General features: G+C 45.0%; 3 non-coding genes across 3 annotated transcripts; all 3 read right to left on the reverse strand.

The window, feature by feature from the left end:
* Window positions 1-8,677: 8,677 nt before the first annotated feature.
* On the reverse strand, window positions 8,678-8,750 carry trnar-ccu (transfer RNA arginine (anticodon CCU)). Its single transcript has one exon. It is a non-coding gene; the product is annotated as a tRNA-Arg (tRNA).
* Window positions 8,751-11,129: 2,379 nt separating this feature from the next.
* On the reverse strand, window positions 11,130-11,202 carry trnar-acg (transfer RNA arginine (anticodon ACG)). The gene has a single exon. It is a non-coding gene; the product is annotated as a tRNA-Arg (tRNA).
* A 5,738-nt stretch (window positions 11,203-16,940) lies between these two features.
* trnag-ucc (transfer RNA glycine (anticodon UCC)) lies at window positions 16,941-17,012 on the reverse strand. Its single transcript has one exon. It is a non-coding gene; the product is annotated as a tRNA-Gly (tRNA).
* Between the last annotated feature and the right edge of the window lie 1,489 nt (window positions 17,013-18,501).

Here is an 18,501-nt window from a genome sequence, read left to right on the forward strand (position 1 = left end):
ATCTAAAGGACCACCTGGTGCTCATGTCCTTACCAACCTGGTCTCTAGAGGCGGCTATCGCTGCGGTAGTTGAATTGGACACTCGCATTCGGCTGCGGAGAGCGGAGAGACACCCAGGAAGCAGACCTGTGCGGCCCATGGGTCCTCCCCTCGTGGCGCCCACCCTGCCACATGCACCCCTGTCCTTGGAGGAAAAGGAAAGGCGCCGTCAGGAGGGGCTGTGTCTGTACTGCTCTGCGTCGGGTCACCTGCTCGCTACTTGTCCTTTGAGACCCCCACATCCACCTCGAGCTCCCCCACTGCCTACTGTTAGTGTCAGTAGTGCTGTTTTTTCACAATCCTCTTCAGGGCCTTTATTCCCAGCTGAGATTTCCTGGATGGACACGCACCTTCCCCTTTCGGTTTTGGTGGATTCAGGGGCAGCTGGGAATTTTATGGATGCCTCTTTTGCTAAGAAGTGGGATATTCCTCTTGCTCCGCTTTCACCCCCTATCTGCATTCAAACGTTGGATGGGTCACCGATCGCTCCTGGACGTATTTCCTGGCAGACCATTCCCCTATCCCTTACTGTTGGTGCCACTCATGTGGAGGACATTTCACTCCTTCTCCTGGACTCCCCTGCTTACCCTGTGATCCTGGGCCTTCCCTGGCTCAAAAAGCATGATCCCCACATCTCCTGGGCCAAGAATGAGATCATTGCCTGGAGCCAGGCCTGTCGTGACAACTGTTGTCGTCCTCCACTTAAGGTTGCTGCTTCAGTAAACCTCTTGGAAGAACACTCTATTATTCCCCCCCAATATGCACATTTGAAGCAAGCCTTTGACAAACAGAAAGCTCTATCGCTCCCCCCTCACCGCACCTATGACTGTGCAATAGATTTGCTTCCAGGAGCACTCCCACCCAAAGGACGGATCTACCCGCTCACTCAGACGGAGAATGAAGCCCTGCAGGATTATATCAAGGAGGCCCTGAATTCTGGTTTTATTCGTCCCTCCTCGTCCCCAGCCTGTGCTGGGTTCTTCTTCATAGGGAAGAAGGACGGCTCCTTGAGGCCGTGTATTGATTACAGAGGCCTGAACTCCATTACAGTCAAACATCCCTACCCCTTGCCTTTAATCCCAGCCGCTCTGGAGTCCCTACGTGGAGCCTCCATTTTCTCAAAACTAGATCTACGAGGGGCTTATAATTTAATCAGGATCCGTGAAGGGGATGAGTGGAAGACAGCCTTTATGACCACGCACGGCCACTATGAATATCAGGTGATGCCTTTTGGACTCGCTAATGCCCCGGCAGTCTTCCAATCCTTCATAAATGACATCTTCAGGGACATTATTGGAAAATTTGTCTTGGTATACTTGGATGACATCCTCATTTTTTCCACCGACCCTCAGGAACATGTCCATCATGTCCAGGAGGTCTTGTCCAGACTCATCGACAACCAGCTCTACGCCAAGCTTGAGAAATGCATTTTTCATGCTTCTAAGATTCACTTTCTGGGCTACATTATTTCTCCTCTTGGAGTCGAGATGGACTCAGCCAAGGTGGCAGCTATCAATGATTGGCCTGTGCCACGTAATTTGAAGCAAATCCAACGCTTTCTAGGTTTTGCCAACTTCTACAGGCGATTCATCCGGAACTTTAGCTCCGTGGTGGCGCCCATTACGGCTCTGACCCGCAACCGTCCTAGTCGGGGTAAATGGAATCCGGAGGCTAACCAGGCATTCCTGCGCTTGAAACGTCTCTTCAGCTCCGCTCCTCTCCTACGGCATCCGGATCCCTCCCGGCCTTTCATTGTTGAAGTTGACGCCTCTGCCCATGGGGTTGGTGCAGTCCTCTCCCAGCGCCTCGAAGAGGATCGCCTCCCTCATCCATGTGCTTTCTTTTCCAAGAAGCTCTCTCCTGCTGAGGTTAACTATGATGTGGGCAATCGGGAACTCCTAGCTATCAAGCTGGCCCTCGAGGAATGGAGACACTGGCTGGAGGGGGCTCAGCACCCCTTTGTCATTATTACGGACCATAAGAACCTGTCCTATATTCAATCTGCCAAGCGCCTCAACTCGCGTCAGGCCCGTTGGTCACTTTTCTTTTCTCGTTTCAATTTTGTTATCACTTACACTCCTGGCTCGAAGAATGGGAGGGCTGATGCACTCTCTCGGCTCCATGACCCCCCAGACCTGGACGACACACCTGAACCAATCATCTCTCCTAACAGAATCGTGGCAGCGATTCATTGCTCCATTGAAGATCAGGTCAGGCGTGCCCTCAACGGAACTACAGTTCCTCTGTGCTGCCCCCCGGATAAGCTTTTCGTCCCGAACAACTTACGTTCTGCGGTTTTGCAGTGGGGACATGATTCCCGGTTTGCCGGCCACCCGGGATGCAGACGCACTCTGGACCTCCTCACCAGGGACTTTTGGTGGCCTTCCATGCGATCTGATGCAGCAGAGTACGTCCGGGCTTGCCCGGTCTGTGCCAGGAGCAAGACTCCGCGCTCTAGGAAGGCTGGCCTCCTTCACCCCCTTCCAATCCCACACCGCCCTTGGTCCCACATAGCTGTTGACTTCATTACGGACCTTCCTAACAGTCAGGGTCATACGGTAATCATGGTGGTCTCCGATCGTTTTTCCAAAGCAGCCCATTTTGTCCCCCTCCCAGCATTGCCCACAGCCCAGGAAATGGCATCTTTGTTTGTACAACAGGTCTTTAGGATACATGGTTTGCCTGATGACGTTGTCTCGGACAGGGGACCGCAATTTATCTCGGCCTTTTGGAAGGCTTTCTGTCAAACTCTAGGGACTCATGTATCTTTGACTTCTGGTTATCATCCTGAGGCCAATGGTCAGGTGGAAAGGACCAATCAAAGCCTCCTGACCTTTTTGAGAGCCTTCACCTCCAGCTCACAGGATGATTGGTCATCACTACTTCCCTGGGCAGAATATGCCCACAATTCTCTTACCTCCTCCTCCACAGGTCTCTCTCCCTTCCTTTGTTCTTTAGGTTATCAGCCCACTCTCATCCCTGTCACACCTCCACTCACGGCAGTGCCGTCCGTGCAACAATATATTGCCAAACTGCGAAGGACCTGGAAAATGGCGAGGACAGCTCTTATTAAGTCAACCCAGCGCCACGCCAAATTCGCCAACCGACACCGCAGACCAGCCCCTCGTTTTCGGAAAGGACAGTTTGTTTGGTTATCGACACGGAACCTACCTATACATCAGCCTTCCAAAAAGCTTGGGCCTAGATATATTGGTCCCTTCCGGATTCGTTCCCGGATCACCCCGGTTACCTTCCGTCTTGCTCTCCCCCCTACCCTCAGAATCCACCCCTCATTTCATGTCTCCCTCCTGAAACCTGTTTACCGCTCGCCCCTTGCGGCTCCCCAACATCGCCCGCCACCTCCTCGTCGCATTCAGGGGCGCCCGGCTTATACGGTCCACAAGATCATTGACTCCAGATGGAACCGCGGTACCCTGCAGTATTTTGTCGACTGGGAAGGTTTTGGTGCCGAGGAGAGATCTTGGGTTCCAGAGAAGGATATTTTGGACCCTACACTAATCAGTGACTTTCACAGGGACTATCCTAATCGGCCGTCTCGGGCGTCGGGAGCCGCCCGTGAAGGGGGGGGTACTGTCACGACCACCAGCCAGCGGAGATCAACACGTAAGCGAGCCAATCAGCACCAGCAGCGGATTACTACTAACAAGCGCCGCCGCACGAGTTAACACACCTGCAATTGCTCTACCGTGCGGCACGCCGGGTTATTTATACCATTCGCACCTGATTCCCGTTGCTCGGTATTGAGTTCTCTTCTTGTTGCTCAGCCTAGCGTTCTCACCCCTCTTTTGCCTTCCTGGAATTCTGCCTGCACCTTTTGCCTTCGGACTTCGGATCTCGTCTCGCCCTTTGGTTTGTTTGCTATCATTGCCTGTTTTGGATTTGACCCTGAAGCTCTCCTTTCGACTACGATTCTGTCTCACGTTTTGGATTGTTCGCCACCAGTGCCTTTACCGGATCTCGACTTACCTTCGCCTTCGGACTACGGCTCAGCTCCTGGATTTGCTCGGTACGTTTACTTACCTCCCTGCGACTCCTGCATCTGCATCGGATCCTTTTCACCTCTACAGAGCAGCGTTACAGAGACATTTACCTTACAGTACATGACATATCGTTTTTATTCTACCAATAAGTATAGAAATTAAACAAAAGAAAAAATGGTGTCGCCAAAGAATGCACAGCTCCGTCGCCTTGGGGAGGTGTCAAGGGCATTGAGCTCCTTGGACATGAAAAGTGCCCGATAAATGCCATTTCTCATCATTTCTCTTGGCGTCAGTTCTGCTATTAAACGGGAAAGAGGCAACGGGCTCAGAGATTATGTTAAGTGCACACCGAGCGCAGATGTGTCCAAGTGTCTGTAAAAGTGCGGTGCTCCCTAGTGGCTTAAAGTGCCTGCCTAGTAAGCAGGCGATCCTGGGTCTGAATACCAGCGGTGCCTCTCTCCGTGTCTTGTTGTGCCAAATGTATCATTTCAGACAAACATGTACAGCTTTGTTCAGTTTAATGCAAGAATTCATTTCCTTTCTGGAATAACTTGTTTTTGAAGAAATCCATACATTTTGTGAAAGATGAAATCAATTTCTTGGTTGTCAGTGAAAAAATATTGCTGGCTACAAGAAGCGCAAACGATTGTTTTCTTTGACCATAAACCTGCAAATGTAGGGAGCACAAAAGACCGTCAGACTCTGTGGTGCAATCGGTTAGTACATTTGGCTGTTAACTGAAAAGTTGGTGGTTCAAGCCCCTCCAGTATGCATGTCTCAGTTTTTCCAATGTAAACATCATCACCATCGCTAAAGAAGATGGAGCAGAAGGCTCCACAGCCGAAACGTTGTGCTTCTTTTCTTCTCTTTTCAGCATGGAGTAAACCTTTGCTTTATCCTTTGCAGCCTAAGCATGCTGACGCAGCTACCTTTCTCTTAACGCGCCTCAATCATTATTCACCAAAACGATCAGCAGAATAAGTCGCCTTTGTGGTGATGTCACTCCTCTGCTTCACAAATGTCCTTAGTGACGGGCCATTTCTTTCTGCCATTTTTCCGGAGCGGTTATTGATTGCTCCATCATTTCCCTCTTACTTTCCATCACTAGATTGAAAAAAAAACAGAAACAGGCTGACAGGACGACAATCAAATTGCAAAAACTCATCAAAGCACTCGATAGAGTATTTGAATCCACAAGTAGCTACGAGCAACTTTGTCCTGGCTTGCATGAAAGTCGGAAAATGTCAAAAAGAAAAAGATGGTGGCTTTTTCATATTCGTTCTTTTATTTTTAGTTCGTTGCTGCTTCTGTCCATTGTCCTCCTGCCTGGCTCTTGACCTGTTTGAACGCACACAGTAGACTTTCATGCAGGGGATTTGTCCTGAGCCTCTGTGAAAGACCCACCCACCCCCATAAATAACTGCTCTAGAAACACATGAATGCAAAACTAAACCACAGCTTAAAGAGGAGCTTGTCATGACCGCCAGGCAGTTAAGACCAACTCTTAAGCGATCTAATCAGCACCAGCAGTGGGTGATTATTAACAAACGCCGCCGCACGAGTTAACCCACCTGCACACACTCCACCGTGCGGTACGCAGTGCTATTTTTACCATCTTTACCTGCTTCCCGCTGGTATTGAGTCTACTCCTTGAGAGCTCTACCTGGCGTTTTTTCCATTACCTCGTTTATTCTGGATATTGGACTCCCCTTCTGCCTTTTCGACTTTGGACCTCGCCTCTCACCTCGGACTGTTTGCCACCAGTGTTCTCCCTGGATTACGACTTACCTTACGCCTCTTGACCATGAAACAAAGCAAAGCAGAGCAAAACAAAACGAACAAACGAAAACCCTCACGTCCCGCACTTGCATATAACGCCGTTACGTGCCCAAGCGGTATTGTACGTCATCCTAGCACTGCACCCCGGGGCGTATGGTATATGGGAACGAGCACACGCCACGAATCGTCTCGAATCACTCCCTACAGCTGTAAGGCACCTTGAAGCGTGCACCCCCAACATTCTTCTTTGCGCATCTGTGAAAGGTAAACTCTTGAGCAAACTCTGAACCAGCTCTAAGGAAACTAATCCGATTAGACGTTACTTTGACTCATCCTTTAAGGGACCCTTGTTAATTGGAGAATCCAATGATTTCGAATGAATTCTGTATGCGTTAAAAGACAGCTATACACAGAAAACATGCAGGACACTTCTCATGATGTTTCCCGAGCCGAAACACAGTGCGTTTTTCCAAGCCATCTGACAAAGCCCTCCCACTGAAAACTGCAGCAGATCATGTAAAGACGTTCAACTTTGTAACTACTGCACGCACGCACAGGAAGCAGAATAAATTCCTCTTTTCAAACTGTCAAAGGTTTGCTTTGCGAACACTGCAGGACATCGCACAATCGCTTTTGAACGGGGACAAACGATTTCTTATGGGGCGCAGTAAGTACAGACGTTTAAAAAGCTCCACTCATGCCGACGATGCAGCATGAAGAAGCGCAACCTAACGTTTGCATTCCTAGCAAATTCCTTTTATTTTTTTATAAATAAAGACAGTCTTGTTTAACAAACAACACACACAACATTTTACATTGTCAATTCAGTTCAAATCAATGTATTTCTATATAGCGCCTTTCACAACAAGGGCTTCCCAAGGCACTTAACAATGCAAGTTGTTAAGAACCTTGTGTCTAATATGCCGCCTAGGTAACGTGCTGTCTCTTTGAGGCAAATGTTTAAATCCTCTGAGTTAAGTGCTGAAGTTATAGTAGTCCTATCAGTATTGTTGCCTCCGATCAACAGATCCTCAGTTTTCTCAGAGTTGAGTAACAAAAAGTTTTCACACATCCAAGTATTTCCTTCATTAATGCATTTAACTAAAGTGATAATAGAAGAGCTGTCGTTTGGTGTAAACAAAATGTTTATTTGAGTGCAATCAGCATATGAATGAAAGTTCATATTATTTTTTCGGATTATCCTACCTAGCAGCAGCATGTAGAGAGAGAGAGCAATATTGGTCCCAGCACTGATCTTCTGGTACCCCAAATTGAACTGGTGACATTGATGAAGCAGTACAATTATTAGATATTTGAACATAATGAAAACGATGAGTAAAATGTGAAGTAAACCACTGAAGGACGGTTCCAGATAAGCCAACCTCAAACTCAAGCCTGTGTAACAAAACAGAGAGGTCAACCGTGTCAAAGGCAGCTCTAAGATCTAGAAGCACAAGCACTGTTGCATTCCCCGCATCAGTAGCTAAGAGAATATCATTTACGACTCTTGTTAATGCAGTTTCAGAAACCAGACTGAAATTTCTCAAGTATATTATTTGAATCCAGATACGATTGACGTTGGGCAACAACTATTCTCCCAAGACTTTTAGATTGAAATGGGACCTTTGAGACAGGCCTGTAGTTGTTAAGAACTTGTGGATCCAAATTTGACTTCTTAAGGAGCGGTCTAACAACCGCTACCTTAAATTGATCAGGTACAACGCCTGACGCAAGCAATGCATTCATCATACTAATTATAGGTCCTGCCAGTCCTTCGAGGGAATCTTTGACTAGCTGAGTGGGGATGGGATCTAGCGAACAGGTGGTTGACTTTGTCTTATGTCTGTGTTTATGAGTCCACCATAAGAAGAAATCTGAACAGGAGTGGTGATCATGCGAGGTCACCATGGAGGAAACCACTGCTCTCCCCCCCAAAAAAACCACCACTGCCCCTCTCAAGTTTGCTAAAGACCACATGGATGTTCCACAGCAACTCCTGGAACAATGTTCTGTGGACAGACGTGACAAAAGTTGAACTTGTTGGTAAATGTGCACAGCGTTATGTTTGGAGATAACAAAACACTGCATACCAACTCCAAAACCTCATCCCACCTGGGAAGCATGGCGGAGGCTGTGCGGCTTGCAATCATCGAGGGACCGATGAATTCCAAGATGTATCAGGAAAATCTACAGCAGAATGTCAGGGTGTCTGCCTGTGATCTAAAACTCGAAAGACGCTGGGTCATGCAGCATGACAAAAACAAAGGAGTACATCAACAACAGAGTGGCTGAAACAGAAGAAATTCCGTATTTTGGGATGGCCAAGTAAGAGTCCTGACCCCAATCCCATTGAAGTACTGTGGCGTGATCTGAAGCAGGCCGTTCAGCGCAAGACATCCCAAAAATATACATGACTGAAACAGTTTTTCATAGAGGAATAGGCCAAAATACCTCCTAACCGCTGCTCAGGTCTGACCAGCCGCTACAGAAAGTAGGGGTTGAGGTTTTTGTCATAAAGGAGGTTCCACTAGCTCCTTAATATAAGGGTTCACGTACTTTTTCCATCAATGACCTTGATTGTTTAAACCATTTGGTCAATAAAGAAACAGCAATGTCAAATGTTGGGCGTGTGTTGTTTGTTAAATCAGACTCTCTTTATTAATTATTATGACTTAGATAAAGATAAGATCACATGTTAGGAGCCATTCATGCAGAAATCCACATCATTCCGAAGGGCTGTTTACAAAAGTTTTTCTCCCAACTGTATGTGAGAGAAAAGCAGAGATGCTCACTGAGTAAGGTGGGGTTGCAGCTTTGCAAATCACAAGGACATTTGTACGCTCAAAATGGGACAGGAGCACCCCAGATGGGACTCGAACCCACAATCCCTGGCTTAGGAAGCCAGTGCCTTATCCATTAGGCCACTGGGGCACACTGGGGAAAGCTAGGCAGCAGAAGGTTTACTGTGACCTGAGAAGGACCGGCATCCAATCACGGTGGTACACACACACACACGCTCTCACTCATCTGAGCTACACAGCTACCAAGATGATCTCAGGTGCGCCGAGTTGGTACGGAACATATTGAACTGATCGACGGCGAATTGTCTCTCAGACAGGCTTTTCACCTCTGAGCTCCCTGACTGACAGTAATCAGCTAGGTAGTGAAACAGTCAGCTGCTTCTAAGCCTTAAACAGCTGCATCGCGGCGCTTCCACAGAGAGATGATTTGAAAGCCAAACATCGCCCATTGGGAACACCTTACTATCACTAGTTTAAGAGACTCTTAAGGTCTTGCAGAGGTGCCTGTCTAATAGCATGCGCTTTGCAAGCTATAGGTGTTTAGGCTGAGGCAGAATGCCTGTTAACAAAATGTTTTTCTAAAGGGGCCTCGCACTCTTTTCCAAGCAATGGTCACCATCCCCACCGAGTGTCACAATGTAGTCATGTCCTAGGACATCACCTGTTAGTCTCCATTTGTCTGCCACCAACACTTTAGGTTACGGGGTCACAACCGCACCCCGGAGACCAGAGGAGCCGTTGGCGTTCTGGCGGCGCAGATTGGGCTGAAGGTGGGGCGCTTGAATCTCGCTGTTGGAGGCCGTCTGAAACTGACCCAAGCCTTTCCCTTGAATTAAATGTAAATAAGAAATGAACCCCAGATGCACATGGAATCAATCACGTGTTTCCTTTGAGCCGTTTCAGAGACTGCTCCAGAGTTTACCTTGCACAGATGCGCAAAGATTAATGATGGGGGTGCACGCTTCCAGGCGTCTTACAACTGTAGGGACTGATTAGAGACAATTCGTAGCTTGTGCTCATTTCCCTCTATTCCCCGTGTTGCAGTGGTAGGATGACGTAAATTCCTGCTTCGACACGTAACGGGATTATAATCAAGTGCAGGAGCTGAGGGCTTTAGTTTTGTTTCGTTTTCCATGGCGTTCGTAAGCGCGCAAATCAAAGGCAATTCCTGCGTCTAACACGAATGTAAATACTTTTGAAAGTGCAGTGTGGTGCAGCTTGTAAAATCCTTGTCCACATTTTTGGTTTGTTGATGTTTTTTCTGTCTGCCAAAGTTGCATTTTGACATCCGGACTGGGGGACTTTACCATTTGAACGTGAAGCCAGCCTTAAACCCTCTGAGGCGTGTCTGTCTGCCGGCACGAATCTTGGAAAGGTATTTTTTTTAACGAAGACCAACTTTAAAAAGGTTTCCGCAGCCACCTCGCAGTCCGTGTTTGATTATAGGAGGAATGCGGCGGCATTGAGCTCGCATTTGTCGTGCTCGAGTGGTTAAGGCGATGGGCTCGAAATGCGTTGGGGCTTCCCCGCGCAGGTTCGAAACCTACCGACTCCGGCGTCTGCCGCACGTCGCCTTGTGCCTGCGCGGCAGAGGCGAAGTGCCGCTTCTCCTTTCCTGGTACTATAAAAACGCGAAATCGTTTGGACCCGCTGCCGTGGAAATCAATTCTTCAGATAACCACGCATTCTGCGTTCGCACCTCTGGTGCTCTACTTATGCCTTTGAAAACCTAATGAATAAAGCTGAAAGAACCGACACGATATGTAGGTGCTGGTAAAGCACGCAGTAAAGAACTGTTAACAGCAAGGGTTTCAGTGGGTTAACTGAGGAGAAGGCGTGATCGCTAATTGTTGACTTTTTATTTGGTGTTAGAAACACTCTTACTGTGCATGACGTGCAACAAATGTAGCCACAGAAATTGCATCACGCTTTCATGTATGCTATTGCAGACACCAACGTTGCCTAGATAGAAAACCGAAATAGCCGTGGGTTTGCTTGCTGGTCTGAAGGATCTCTCTTCGAATCTCTATCATTTGTCAATGAAAGTAAAAGGCGCTGCAATCTCATACGTTCAGAATCAAACCCGCAGCTGTTGTTCGACTTTATTTCTTGACTAATTACAACTGAGTGTCGCATGAGCAGTTACGTAAACTTGTCTGGTATATTTGAACACAAATGCCGTTCTTCAATTAAAACTAACAGTACATTGTCAGGGACATTCAGTTCTATACAAACAAGAGACAGACAAGAGAATATTTCTACCGTTCATGTGGACTACGTGTTGACTTACTGATCGGAATAATTGAAAGGTTCGGGCTCATAGCCGATGCAGTGCGTGCTAATTAGAACAGCAACGCTGAGCTCTCAGCACCGTACTGAGCCCAGGTGTTTTTCTAAAGCTGTCAGGTGCAGTTCATTTACATGAAGGAAATCTCTTACTGGGTACGATTACAATGCAGTAAGTAGCACAGACTACTTAGGGAGTAGCCCGATGCGTTTAAAAACGACCCGAGCCAGGCAGGAGTCGAACCTGCAATCTCCTGATCCGTAGTCAGACGCGTTATCCATTGCGCCACTGGCCCTGGTGTGACACTGCAGGACTGTAACCCAGTGAGATCAGCACTGCAACTAGTAAAATATTACCCCCGGTCCATTCTTTTCCAAAAGTGAGAAACACCTGTTTTCTACATCTTGTCTGTTTTAAAACCATATCTCTTTAAACCAAACCAAGAGTTTGTCTTTTGCACTGATATTCTGATTCATTTCGATTTCAAAGAAAAAAAAAACATTATCTTCCAAAGCATCATAAAATTGTCCATTCTTCCAGACTCTACTTCTCTCTTGTAGTAGTACAGCAGACCTTTCCAGGTGAGCAGATCACAGAGTCCGAAATATGCTTCCTCCATCAAGCAAAGTACCTGAACATGACTCTGTCTTCATAAAAGCGCCCCTGTAATAAAGAAATTAAATCCGAAATCAAGAGGGCAGTTGCCTACTGAAGTTCAAGAAGTCATCAATTTTAACCTAGCAACACATTAAAGGCTGCATCTATACAAGTACGATTCTAGAAATGCTCACCAGATTACGTTTTAAGAAGGAACTGCGCCTCAGGTTCCGCCGAGATCTTAACTTGGATGGCAGGATTCAGAGTCCAGAGTGTGGACTGATGGCGCACGGAGGGTCCACATAATGTGGATCCCTCAGTTTTCTTCCGCGTGTTTAAACCACCAGCGTGTGACTCCCCTGTCCCCGTGACCTCATTGCTCTGCTCTCTCCTCTGTGCAGCCGAGCCCGATTCACGGTAAAGTGAAAAAAAAGATGCCCTCAACGTGGGATTTACTCTGGATCGAGGATAGATGTCACCTTTTTATCGTTGAACAGGATGTATGTGATGTGGCGACTAGGTTCAATTTTGTATCCTCTTTAAAAGATTAAGGACTGGGGTGAGCGTGATTTACCACCCTTTCAGCTAAGAACCCGACATGAGCACCGTTTAAGCTGCATAGACTCGGTCGTTTAACTCTTCTCCATTAGCAGGGTTAAGGTTAAAGAAAAAAAACATTGCTGACTTCTTTTTTTTTGCCAGCCGCTAGCGCTGATTAGCAATGTTTGTATTTCATGTTTTGCAAATTCCATCAATTTTAAGAAAAACAAGTCGCGTTAAAGACAGGAAATGAATACTTGCATTTAATTAAGTCTAGCCGTAGGCGGTTATCCACTGGGATTCAGACCCAGGGCTTCCTGTTTACTAGACAGGCGCTTTAACCAACTAAGCCACAGCGCCCCAGGAGTGCTGTCCTTTTGCAGCCACTTGGACACACCACTCAGACACATCTGCATTCGGTGTGTGCTCCGCCTGCTCGCTGAGCAAGTTGCCACCTTTACATACAATAGCAACATCGACACCAAGAGAAAGGATGACAAATGGCTTTTATCTGGAACTTTTCATGTCCAAGGAGCTCAATGTGCTTTCTGTGTACAACAGGGCCACTGAACTCCACGCTGGCCACTGAACCACAGCAGTGGCTTGCTGGCTTGACATCTCCCAAGGAAAATGTTGAAATCACGTGTGGAACAGGAAATTGACCCTCGAGTACGAGGGAAAAAAAAGAAAAAGATCATCTGGAGCATCAAAGGTGCATCATTTGGACACTTTGTGGGCTTGAAATACAAAGAAAATCATGTTCTATGGTACAAGATAAATACAAAACTTAAGCTTTTATTATAATTAGATTTGTTTATAAAGCATAAGCAATCATTTATTACATTAATATATGTAAAAATAACATTTTAGCATCATACGTTTAGTATATTTAGTCCCTAATGCTGAAAGAAATGATCATAGAACATGACTTCTTACCTTACCTGCGGTGTTTTTGATCCCTATTGCTCAATGCACAGTGAAAGCATTGCATACATGTGTCTGACAATGAGAAATGGGCCCCTGAGACAGTCATTTGCCTGTTTCACAAATGATCGTATTTTACTAGAGATTCTGTTTGGGATTCAGATGTGCATTCGGACAGCAATCCTTTTCAAGAAATGATACGTTCTGGATGAGGTCAAAGGTGCTGGAACACTGTATTTAGGATGTGTTTGCAGTTATTCTGTGTTTCTAGCTTCAACCCAGTGATATATATATATATGCTCACTGATTTTTTGGTACATGCCCAGGGCAATAATCATTATGAGGATTTATTTCCATATGTGCTAGAGGTAGTGTTGTGAAATTCTTCAACACACTGGATCGCAGGTTTAAACCTGCACTCTTACTCCTTAAATACCAACAAATGCAGATATGTAGCAATCATATTGTAGCTGACACTCATTTGCCTGTTTCACAAATGATCATATTTTACTAGAGATTCTGTTTGGGATACGGATGTGCATTCTGACAACAATCTCTTTCAAAAAATGATATTACCTTATTGCAGCTTTGCCCCTCTTGCCTCTTTGGAAAATATCTCCATCTTGTGGTCGTTGTTGGTAATGTCTTCTTATGCCCTTTTTTTATTTCAATTCTTTATTAGTTGATTCTAGAATCTCTACAATAGAGCTGAAAATATCAGTTTTGTAGCAGACAATATGACATTAGTTATAGTCCAATTAAGACTTTATTACCCTGTTTGTAACATAACAAATTAAAATTGATTAAAACTAAGTTTGGAACACCAGGGAACATAAAAAATGATTTTTAGGAAAACCATGAGGTTCTCTGTGTCCGATGCCTGCAAGGGGAGAAAGCTAGAATCCTTTGCTTTTTCAAAATTTGAAAATAAACATCATATAACAACAGCTTTCATTCCTAGGAGTGAAAAATAACAATTTTTGAAGACATATTAGTTTCTAAAACACTACAATAAAGTTAAAAACATCCGTTTTATATTACTTTTAGTATTTTTAGTGAAATTAGTCATTTATTGCACTATTTTTAATATAATCTCTAATTAAAAGTGAATAGAATTAAGTTTGGAGCAACAAGGAACACAAAAAAAAAAGATTTTAAGGAAAAAAATGATGTCTTCTGTGCCAGGTGCCTGCAAGGGGAGAAAGCTAGAATCCTACCCAGGCTCCTGGAGCTCTGTCCTGGCTAAAGGAGGGTGAATCCATCCCCTTCAAAGCTCCATGAAAAAATGATCATTTAAAATTTGAAAAAAAAACCATCATATAACAACAGTTTTCATTCATAGGAGTGAAAAACAACCATTTTTGAAGACATATTAGTTTCTAAAACACTACAATAAAGTTGAAAACATCCGTTTTATATTACATTAATTTTTGTGAAATTAGTCATTTATTGCACTATTTTTAATAAAATCTCTAATTAAAAGTGATTAAAATTAAGTTTGGAACAACAAGGAACACAAAAAAAAAGATTTTAAGGAAAAAAATATTGTCTTCTGTGCCAGGTGCCTGCAAGGGGAGAAAGCTAGAATCCTACCCAGGCTCCTGGAGCTCTGTCCTAGCTAAAGGAGGGTGAATCCATCCCATTCAAAGCTCCATGAAAAAATGATATTTTTAAATTTGAAAAAAAAAAAACATTATAGAACAACATCTCTTGGTCCACAGAGTGCAAAAATCCAACTTTGAAGAAAATCCATTGACTGATCCCCGAATCCTGAAGTTTCTTCGCATGATATCGGGCTTGCAACCACTTTCTGGAAAATGATGAAAAATGCCAAAAATGAAAAAAAAGTTATCAATTCTAGAGCCTAAGAGGAAACTAAGACAAATGTATATCTCCAAATAATTTTATGTGCTTCAGAAGAGCCCAGGAATGTTTTTTGCATACATGAAACCACGCCCGTTTGCACGTAAGCAGACATGGTTGCACACACGACTGCATGAAAGCACGCGTGCATGCAAAATCATCCTGTTGAGCATTTGAAAAGCCGCACCACGCCGCACTTGAAATAGCTCTTACATTAGTGGTAGACGCAGGAATCGCCTTTTTATTTACGCTCTTACCAACGCGATGGAAAGCAAAACAAAGCAAAGCAGAGCAAAACAAAACGAACAAACGAAAACCCTCACGTCCTGCACTTGCATATAACGCCGTTACGTGCCCAAGCGGTATTGTACGTCATCCTAGCACTGCACCCCGGGGCGTAAGGTATATGGGAACGAGCACACGCCACGAATCGTCTCGAATCACTCCCTACAGCTGTAAGGCGCCTTGAAGCGTGCACCCCCAACATTCTTCTTTGCGCATCTGTGAAAGGTAAACTCTTGAGCAAACTCTGAACCAGCTCTAAGGAAACTAATCTGATTAGACGTTACTTTGACTCATCTTTTTACTCTCAGTGCTGGATTGCTCAAACTCCAGCTAGGGTTAGGTTTAACATTCCCACGCTACTTAGACACTTTGTTTACGCTCAGTGCTGGATTTTGGGAACTTCAGGACGAGTGGGAATTTTCTCCTATCTGTCCATTCTGTTTTGTTTTGGAGACTCTTGGCTGCCTATGTTGTACAGTGCAGCGTGAAGGAAACATTTTCCAAAACTGTGTCAGCTCAAAAGTTGTAAGAAAACCTCTCCAGCTGCTTTAACTCTCTTCATTTTTGTCATTTAATGTGACAATCGATGTATAACTGGAGCCTCACATATGCAAATGGTGAGGCTCCAGTTCGACACCCAGTTCGACACCACTTTACAGTATATGACAAAAGCATGGCAGACTGTGCCGGACCAGCTGGTAAGTTCCGCTTATTTTGACCATATTAAACATTGGAAATCTTCCCACTTGCATTTGTGACACTTGATTTTGGCTCCACCTAAGACACTCTTAAATCTTCAAACACTTTTCTCTTCTCCCGCAACACTCTTGTCTGTCGGCACTGTGTGGCAGCGTTGCAGGACAACCCATCTCACCACGGAAAGGAACCTAACAGCTTTGGTAAGAGAGGAGAAAAGGACATGGCCCGTACGGGGCTCGAACCCGCGACCTTGGCGTTATTAGCACCACGCTCTAACCAACTGTCCTAACCGGCCTCGTGACAGTGCCCCTCTCTGTGCTGCAAAAAATCGAACTCAGGGAATTTCTTTTGTCCTCCTTTGAATAGAAAGCCGTGTAATTCAGTGTACGGGCTTTCTCATGCAGTTTCATGGTTTCACAGCATTATTCAGCTGATTTTAAATGTACCTAAAGGAGAAACATTATTGAAGACCATCAATTACCAAGAGCTTTTGTCAAAGGTTTTGGTGGTCATTTTTAATGACCACAGAGCACTATGACCTCGGTTTTACATCTCATCCAAAAGACAGCGCCCTTTTACAACACAGCTTCTCCGTCACTATATTGGGAGATTGGGACCCGCACAGACCTCAGGGTGAGCGCCTCCCTGCTGGCCCCATTAACACCACTTCCAGCTGGAAGCTTTGTTTTTCCCTGTAGCTCACCCTCATCCAGGTACTGACCTGGCTCACACCTGCTTAGCTTCAGTGGGTTTTCAGTTGCGAGTTGCAAAAGTTGGGATGCAAGTGATGGAGCCGTTCGCTGCAAAAGCCACTGCATTGGCCAGGAATCGAAACCAAGCCTCCTGCGTGGCAGGCGAGAGTTCTAACAATGAACCACCAATGGTCAATGCCTGTACCTTCAAAAAAGACGCTTTTTTGGTGCTGTGTGCAAAAAGCGTCGACATCTACTTCCAGCTGCAAAATGCCATCCGCGGACGCTGTGAATTTATTTATTTAGACACCGCTCAGAATCCCCTGTAAGATTCTCCTTCAATTCCGTTTTGCAGTGCTTTAGCTCTTTCAAAAGGCTTTGCTTTGCTAGTCACAATCCAAGGCTTGTGACAGCATTTGAAAACACTTGCCACTGCGTTGGCCGGGAATCGAACCCAGGTCAACTGCTTGGAAGGTAGCTATGCTCACCACTATACCACCAACACATGCCCGGGGAGCCCTCCAGGACACCACCAGAGAATGCTCACGATTTCAGAAGCTGTCTCCGGGACGTGCTGGTTCCACACATCCTGAATAAATCATGTTATTGTTAGTTGCTGTAGCTAGACGTTCAAATGAGTTTCATGGCCAGATGAACTGTTTCCTCAAGTGGTATAGTATTGCAGTAAGACAGCACGATGCCTGCAAGACTATGTCACGCTAAACGCCACAGATTGTGTTTGTCCGATCGTGTCAGTCGTCCTGCAGCCACGGGAAGTGGGACACAAACATGCTGCAATGCTTTCAAGACATTAGGATTTGTTTGTGCAACATCCGAGAAGAGTACTTGTGGCTTGAATGTGACTGAGCAAGGTGTTTAAAGACAGAGACTGAAAACTGTTAAAGGATGAGTCAAAGTAACGTCTAATCGGATTAGTTTCCTTAGAGCTGGTTCAGAGTTTGCTCAAGAGTTTACCTTTCACAGATGCGCAAAGAAGAATGTTGGGGGTGCACGCTTCAAGGCGCCTTACAGCTGTAGGGAGTGATTTCAGACGATTCGTGGCGTGTGCTCATTCCCATATACCGTACGCCCCGGGGTGCAGTGCTAGGATGACGTACAATACCGCTTGGGCACGTAACGGCGTTATATGCAAGTGCGGGACGTGAGGGTTTTGCGTTTGTTCGTTTTGTTTTGCTCTGCTTTGCTTTGTTTTGCTTTCCATCGCGTTGGTAAGAGCGTAAATAAAAAGGCGATTCCTGTGTCGACCACTAATGTAAGAGCTATTTCAAGTGCGCCGTGGTGCGGCTTTTCAAATGCTTAACAGGATGACTTCGCATGCACGTGTGCTTTCATGCAGTCGTGTGTGCAACCATGTCTGCTTATGTGCAAACGGGCGTGGTTTCATGTATGCAAAAAACTTTCCTGGGCTCTTCTGAAGCACATAAAATTATTTGGAGATATACATTTGTCTTGTTTTCCTCTTAGGCTCTAGAATTGATAACTTTTTTTTAGGATTCTAGCTTTCTCCCCTTGCAGGCATCGGGCACAGAGGACCTCATGGTTTTCCTAAAAATCTTTTTTTTTGTGTTCCTTGTTGTTCCAAACTTAATTTTAATCACTTTTAATTAGATATTTTATTAAAAATAGTGCAAAAAATGACTAATTTTACTAAAAATAATGTAATATAAAACTGATGTTTTTAACTTTATTGTAGTGTTTTAGAAACTACTATGTCTTCAAAAATGGTTATTTTTCACTCCTAGGAATGAAAGCTGTTGTTATATGATGTTTATTTTCAAATTTTGAAAAAATCTAAGGATTCTAGCTTTCTCCCCTTGCAGGCATTGGACACAGAGAACTTCATGGTTTTCCTAAAAATCATTTGTTATGTTCCCTGGTGTTCCAAACTTAGTTTTAATCAATTTTAATTTGTTATTATGTTAAAAACAGGGTAATAAGTTTCTAATTGGACTATAAATAATGTCATATTGTCT

The sequence above is a fragment of the Lepisosteus oculatus genome, unplaced genomic scaffold (assembly GCF_040954835.1).
Source record: "Lepisosteus oculatus isolate fLepOcu1 unplaced genomic scaffold, fLepOcu1.hap2 HAP2_SCAFFOLD_67, whole genome shotgun sequence".
Classification (NCBI taxonomy): Eukaryota; Metazoa; Chordata; class Actinopteri; order Semionotiformes; family Lepisosteidae; genus Lepisosteus; species Lepisosteus oculatus.